General features: G+C 34.8%; 1 long non-coding RNA gene across 1 annotated transcript; it reads right to left on the bottom strand.

Annotated features, from left to right (window-relative positions):
* Nucleotides 1-5,044: 5,044 nt before the first annotated feature.
* Nucleotides 5,045-5,886, bottom strand: LOC147482746 (uncharacterized). Its single transcript, XR_015205175.1, has 3 exons — nucleotides 5,815-5,886; nucleotides 5,244-5,309; nucleotides 5,045-5,142 (listed from the first exon to the last, which is right to left on the bottom strand). It is a non-coding gene; the product is annotated as an uncharacterized LOC147482746 (long non-coding RNA).
* Between the last annotated feature and the right edge of the window lie 969 nt (nucleotides 5,887-6,855).

Here is a 6,855-nt window from a genome sequence, read left to right as displayed (position 1 = left end):
CCAAAGATTCTTCCGGAACAAGTTTTTATCCAAACACAATTTTTCCCCTTTTACAGTGCCGAAATGGTTATTAGGAAGTGGCATAGTTTGTGGTATTCTCAGGAGAATTTTTATCACACTGATTTGGTGTATGATTTTTATAAAAAGAGGGAGATTGATGGTGGTCGGGTTTTTGTTAAAGTGAATGGTAGTCGGAGGGAGTTGACGACAGAAGTTTTGGTTGAGATTACTGGCATTGACCAAAGACCCATTGTACTCACAATACTAGAATCTCATCTTGGTGGAATTGGTCCTTTGATGAAAGAGACTGTCTTGGAGGGAGTTTACAATCCAAACTCGCATTATGTTCGTTAGACGTCTATGAGACGAAACCAGCTGGCTGTGACTCAGTGGGTTGGTGAAAATGTGATTGCCACTACGAAAGCCAGTGACATCAATTTAAGCTGCCTACACGTTCTCTGGACCCTTCAGAACAGGAGGTATAGGTTCTGCATCCTTGAATTTTTGTTAAATGAGATTAAGGCTGTTGGTAAATCGACCGCACCCTTCCCTACTTTGATTACAAAGGTTATGATGTATTGGGGAGGTGTTCCGAAGTCTAGCAAGATTAATTTGAAGTTGCATGAAAATACACATATCTATCGAGAATGTATTAAGCGGGATTGGAATTTTCCAAAAGCTAGGCGTTTTGAGACGGCAGACGATGAGGATGATGAGGAAGACACGACGTGTTTTGATGTGGATGCTTTGGAAAGGGCTACTACGGATGTAGCCCGCATCTCGTTACTTCACCTTGGCTTGCGAACTCTCCATACTCAGTATGAGACGATTCATGCAGGCTAACATTCCATGAATGACCTATGTGAGGCTATTCAGACTAGGCAGGGTACTATTCTCAGTAACCAAGCGAAATTGCAGTAGAATATTGAGTTGCTCAGTGATAGTCACCATGACATCTAGGAGAACATGGAGACTCTCGTCTAGAGCAATACGGAGCGTTGGGAAGCCATGGATGCTTTTATGGAGCAACAACGCACGTTTCAAGGGCAATATAACATAGCCCTTGGTAGCTTATCCCTTAATGTGGGCACTCTTATGTTCTTTATCATGCTAAATATCTTAGGGGAATGACGTTTTTCTTCTGCGAATGACTCCACTTGTGACGTTTTCCTTGCTCTAGCTGAGGGATGTATGCTTTATAACCTTCCCCAGACCTTAGTGTCCAGTTTAGCACGAGCCCATAGTATGAGGCATAAGTACCTTCTTATGCCTGTCTAGGTTTGCCGCATAATGCAATGTTTCTTTCATGAGTTCTGTACCCATTTCACAGATTGGGTTGGGGTTGACATTGTGAGACCCACTAATTGCATTATACGCTCATTCCGTGCAATGACTTGGCCGGGGTGGAGGCTACAACCTAATTAGGTTTCCCTTTACACCCCATCCGACCAAGTGGTGCTTAACAGGTTAGCAAAGGTAGATGATAAATGGTGTAAGGCTTGGCAAATTGTCATGGCATGGCAGGATGCAAAGGAACCTTACTTCTTCATAGAAGAGGAGGACAACACTTAAATGAGGGATATGAGGTAAGTTTTACTTTTTGTTAATGCTGCTTATGTCCCAAGCAATTTAATTTTTGTTATTCCCATAATGGGTGAAACTCATACAGAGTTGCATCTGTTTTTATTTATCTATATTAGTATATTCTGAATTTGTTTTGCAAGTGTTCTAAAATTTTCACGCGTTTCCATGGTATTTCCTATCCTTCTTATTTCTATACTTTGAGGACAAATCATGTTTTTGTTTGAGGGTGATATAAAAACACGCGTAATTTAAGGCACCTATTAGGATATATATATGTGTATAATATGCACTTGTTTTCTAGTAAAAAAATAAAAATAAAAATAGATAATAAGTATTTATACTATGCACTTAGGAATATTGGTATTGTTTCTTTCTCCATGATGATATTAATCTAGAAGTTTCACGTTAACTCTTAAATTGTAATAGTTTTTAGAAATTTAAGTTGACATGTAGGTAATAATCATTGTATTTTTCCATAAATATATTACATGAGCATCTATGTTTGTATTGGCAGTAAGTTTATGAAATCTAGGCTAGTATAATTATTCTACAAATCCTGTGAGAATATAGCTTAAAGCCTTATATAAGTGAAATATTTGAGAAATGACACAAGGGAGAAGTAAATTTCGAATAGAAAAATCACACATCCACTTGTTTGATCACTATACCATATCCTAAGCGAGAATTTAGGCCCTTTTTAGATCGATATAGCTAGAAATTCAAACCTATATGAAATTATTTTTCGCTAGTCACCCCTCTGAGCCTTTCTTTAGCCTTTTCATAAACCACAAATCCTTTACCCTTTTATAAGAAACAATACAAAATAAAAATAAAATTAGCCTACCCATTTTTGAATGAGTCTGAGAATAGAGATGAAATGAAGAAAAGAAAAGAGAAATACTTGGGGAAAACCAAGAATTTGTAGTTGATTCAAATAAGAAAAGAAAAGAAAGTTTCCATCCAAAGAAAAGAAAAAATAAATAAATAAAATAAAAAGTTAGAACTCCAAAAACAGAATCAAAAGCCAAAAGAAAAAGAAAAAGAAATTGGCTAAGGATGGAAACAAAGTGTAGAAGTAAAGTAAAAACAAGGTTTTCTCTAATTACATATTTTGAAGACTCTATTATCTCATACTTGTCATTTTGAATATCCATTTCCTTCATTCTTAAACCATCACCTAATTCCCGTAACACCTACTAAAGACTTCTAGCTCAATTAGGAATATGTTAGTGTGATAGTAAGTGGCAGATGTATTTGATCGACTTCGATTTCTTTGTACGTCATTGAGATTGTAAGGTAAAGTGTGCCCACTACACACTGGAGTGAGCGAAACTTGAGTGGAAAAATTGGAGTGTTTTTGTCTTGACATATATGTGAGGACCTACTTAAGGACACTATTCTAAAGTTTCAGAAACATACCTCTTATTGCATTTCATAGCATAGTTCATTATATATATATATATATATATATATATATATATATATATATATATATATATATATATATATATATATATATATCCGTAGATGATTGATTATTATGCACGTATTAGCTTATGTTTTGAATTGATTATTCAGTATTAATTGCTAGTGAGATGTATAGATATCTGACAATAAATAAGGAAACATTAATTTTATTTCTTAGTCATTGTAGTATAGATGAAGTTTGTGAGTACCTTCTCTGAAAAACTCTCACGAGGCTATAACTCGTCCACTAGGGAATTTCTAGTGGTTTAAGGCCTTATTGCATATGGTAAATGCAATCGCACTCAGCGAAACGAGATTAGTTATAACTCCATTTTTGGTCACTTATTTTAATTTCTCATATTTGCTTGAGGACAAACAAAATGCTGTTTGGGGGGTGGTTTGATAAGAGCCCAAAACTGTAGTTTTAACCCCTTAATAATATTACATTTAGACCAATTATGTGTATAATAAATAAGAGTTAATACTATTTACGTGCTTTTGTGTATTTCAGGTATTGGAGTCAAATATGTGAAGAAATGTCTCACTTTTTGCAAGAGAAAGGAGCAAAGGTTGGTTGCTAAGAAGTTTTATGACAAAAGGCCACGATTCAAAGAGAAAAAGCCTTTTTAAAGCCCAGTCAAATCTAAAACGTCAAAGTCAACGCTGGCAGAAATAGAGCATAAAAGTCAATAGAACTTCCGTAGGCCATATATTTGGACTCAGACCTCGGAATTGGGCCTATTATATGTCAAAACTACCGGCTTGGAAAGAGCTTTCTAACGGTCTAGGCCTTGCTCCAAGCAGAGGAGTAAAAGTGGACGAAAAGGCTGTGTAGTAATTTCCAGAAGAAACCCTTTTTGGACTTAAGTAATTAGGTTTTGGGCTTGAATTAATGGCCCAAAACATGGCTCCAAAGCCCATGCACGAAATTGTAGACCTAGCCTCTCCTATATAAAGAGGACTAAAGCATAACTCTTACTTAGTTAGTTAATTATTCAGTACTTAGTTTTTAATATAGTTTTTAATTTTTAGACTCTCTTCCATTAGATTAATAAAGCAAAGTTATTTTTATTGTGTCAATTATGTCTTATTCTTCTCCTTATTCTTCAATTGATGATAGTCTAATGAATCTCAGCTAAACCTTGATTAGAGGGGTTTGATGAAGCTTTGATGAAAACTTGATGTGTTAGTATAGAATAAGTTGTAGTAATCTATTCCACTCTAGAAGGTAGTTAATTCACCATGAGAATTGGTTTAAATTGCCTCATATGCAAATTATTAGTTGGTAGAGATTGTCATGAATAATTAGGGATTAAAAAGGCCCAACCTTCATGTGAAAACATAAAGATTAGGATTACAATAAATCTATACTAGCATATTAAGAATTAATCAAGGTGGAATCAAATTCTCCTAATCTCTTCTTCTCATTCACATTTTATAATCAAATTGCCATAGTATAGTTTAGAACATTTTAATTAGTTATTTCACCATATTAGTATAATTCAATTAATGCTCTCGTTGATATTATAGAATTGTTAAATTAGTGAAATTGTTATGTCTAAGAAACTAGGAGTGGAACGAATTCTTTACTACATCATATCGCAAGATAATCGAGAGTAGAAACTTTGATAACCATAGAGTAAAGTCACACGTTTTACTTATTCCTAGCATATTTAGTTAAGTTTAGGTAAAACAATAGCTTTTTACTTTTATCAAATATCTAGTAGTTGAAGATGATCAGATGTTAAAGGTTTCTAATAGAACTCCTGGTTCTTTAGATTTTAGGCAAGAATCGCAGACAACTACTGGAAATTGGGAATTGCCATTTCAAACACACCCTATGAATAACATTTGGAACCAAAAATAATTACTAGCCATGTTTAGGTTGGTTCTGCAAGGGTCAGTAATAATCAATATTACCTCATTTTTATAGATTTTGATCTCCGCCTCAAGAGGTGCTATAAGAGCCTTGACAGGAACAAAACCCTCATCTTTTTTATTAGCATGCACCCTTCAAAGAGTTGCTTCAGCTCCAAATTGTGCCGCCAATGCCTTTTTCTTCTCATTTTTTAGTTTCTTGATTTCAAGATTCTGTAATCAATTTAACATGATCCACCAAACTAAGTATACCAGGACACCAAGCATAGTGACAAAGATCTAGAGTGGCGATATATACTAAGGCAATATAACACCTTGTTTTCAAGGAGAATTTCATCAGCTCTAAGTTTGTCATCCAATTTTCTCAGTTCATTGCTGAGCTGGACCTAGAAAAACCAAAAATTAGTTCCATAAATATGCAAAGGATTGGACAAAAAATTCTAAGACGTGATTACCAAACTCTTATTGGAAAACTATATTGAAATATAACATCATCTAATTATTTATCATAATTCCTAGTATATGTTCAAAGTATATCCAGATACTTTTCTAATACTGAAACGAACAGATGTTGTATATAAATTTTTTGTCTAAAAGCATAATACTGTGAAACATAATAGCTCTTCCGAAAATTAAACTAAAAGCATATGTTGAGGTGCCTTACATTATAACTATACCAATTATCGAAAAAAAAAAACAACAACAACCCTGTGTATATAGTGAGTATCTATTGAACTATTTTAACGCCACTCCATGCCTATGGAGAATTCAATCGTTTTTTTTTTTTTTTTTTTTTTTTTTTCTCTATTGATGGGCAAAATTCAGCTAGAAATTATCTTCTGGATGATGATAAGATACGTGTGAGAAAGCATATAATGTAAGTACCTCTTCTACAAGTTTGTTGGAGGATGCGAGATGGAGAAGCACACATGCCAGATTCGTTGTTTAATTTTGTGTTGGAGGTATTGGTTTTCATTTGGAGCAAATTTGGGAGAGGAACAGGAGAGAGAAAACCCGTCGTAAGATTATCGATTTTGATATTGAGCTATTTTGATTTTTAGAACTCTAAAAATATCCAGCGGCAGAAATTTCATATAGACTATATCCGTAGGATTGGAAATAGATTGATGGATTGGATTGATTGTGCCTAGAATGTGGCTACAGTGCCTGTGCCTCTTTCCAAATTTGATGGCTACAGGGCCTATGCCTATATATCGATGTAATACTACTATTATATATTAACTTAAAGATAAACTATCTGACATACACTTCGAAAGAGCAGAATTTCCCTATTGATGGTTAGCCCATCTAGCCAGTGAATCTGCATCCCCATTTGAAATCCTACTTATCCATTGAAAAGTATAGGAATTGAAATCCAAAATTAGAGAGTTTATGAAGGTCTTTATAGCTTCGAATGACCATTTGCACTCTGATCCTTGTAAAGCTTTTATCACCTCCATGTTATCTCCATCCAAAACATAGTGGTCGTAGCTAAGTTGTTTCGCCATAAGGACTGCAAGTTCTGCTGCTCCCATTTATGCTTCTTCAGCGTCCAGCTGAGCTTTAAACCTTCTGACAGCAACTCCCATAATGTACCTTTCACTGTTACAAGCTATCGATCCAGCTCCAGCCCATCCTGTGTCTCTAGTAAAAGAAGCATCAAATCTTATAACAATGCACTCATTTGGAATGATTGGAAATAATCTATCAATACTTTCATCATAAGGACTAAAAATAGGTTGAGAGTTAGAAGGTTCTTCTCTGTAGGCTAGATAGCATTTATCAACCAATGTTCTGCTCGATCTGTCTGATAATCATTTTCCTATTAGCCTTCCTGTTTTCAAATTTGACCTCATTCCTTGTACTCCACATGTGTTGGAGTAAAAACATGATATGTGTACCAACAAGGCAAAACTCACTATTCTT

The sequence above is a fragment of the Coptis chinensis genome, chromosome 8 (assembly GCF_015680905.1).
Source record: "Coptis chinensis isolate HL-2020 chromosome 8, ASM1568090v1, whole genome shotgun sequence".
Lineage (NCBI taxonomy): Eukaryota > Viridiplantae > Streptophyta > Magnoliopsida > Ranunculales > Ranunculaceae > Coptis > Coptis chinensis.
This window is presented reverse-complemented; position numbering and strand designations above follow the sequence as displayed.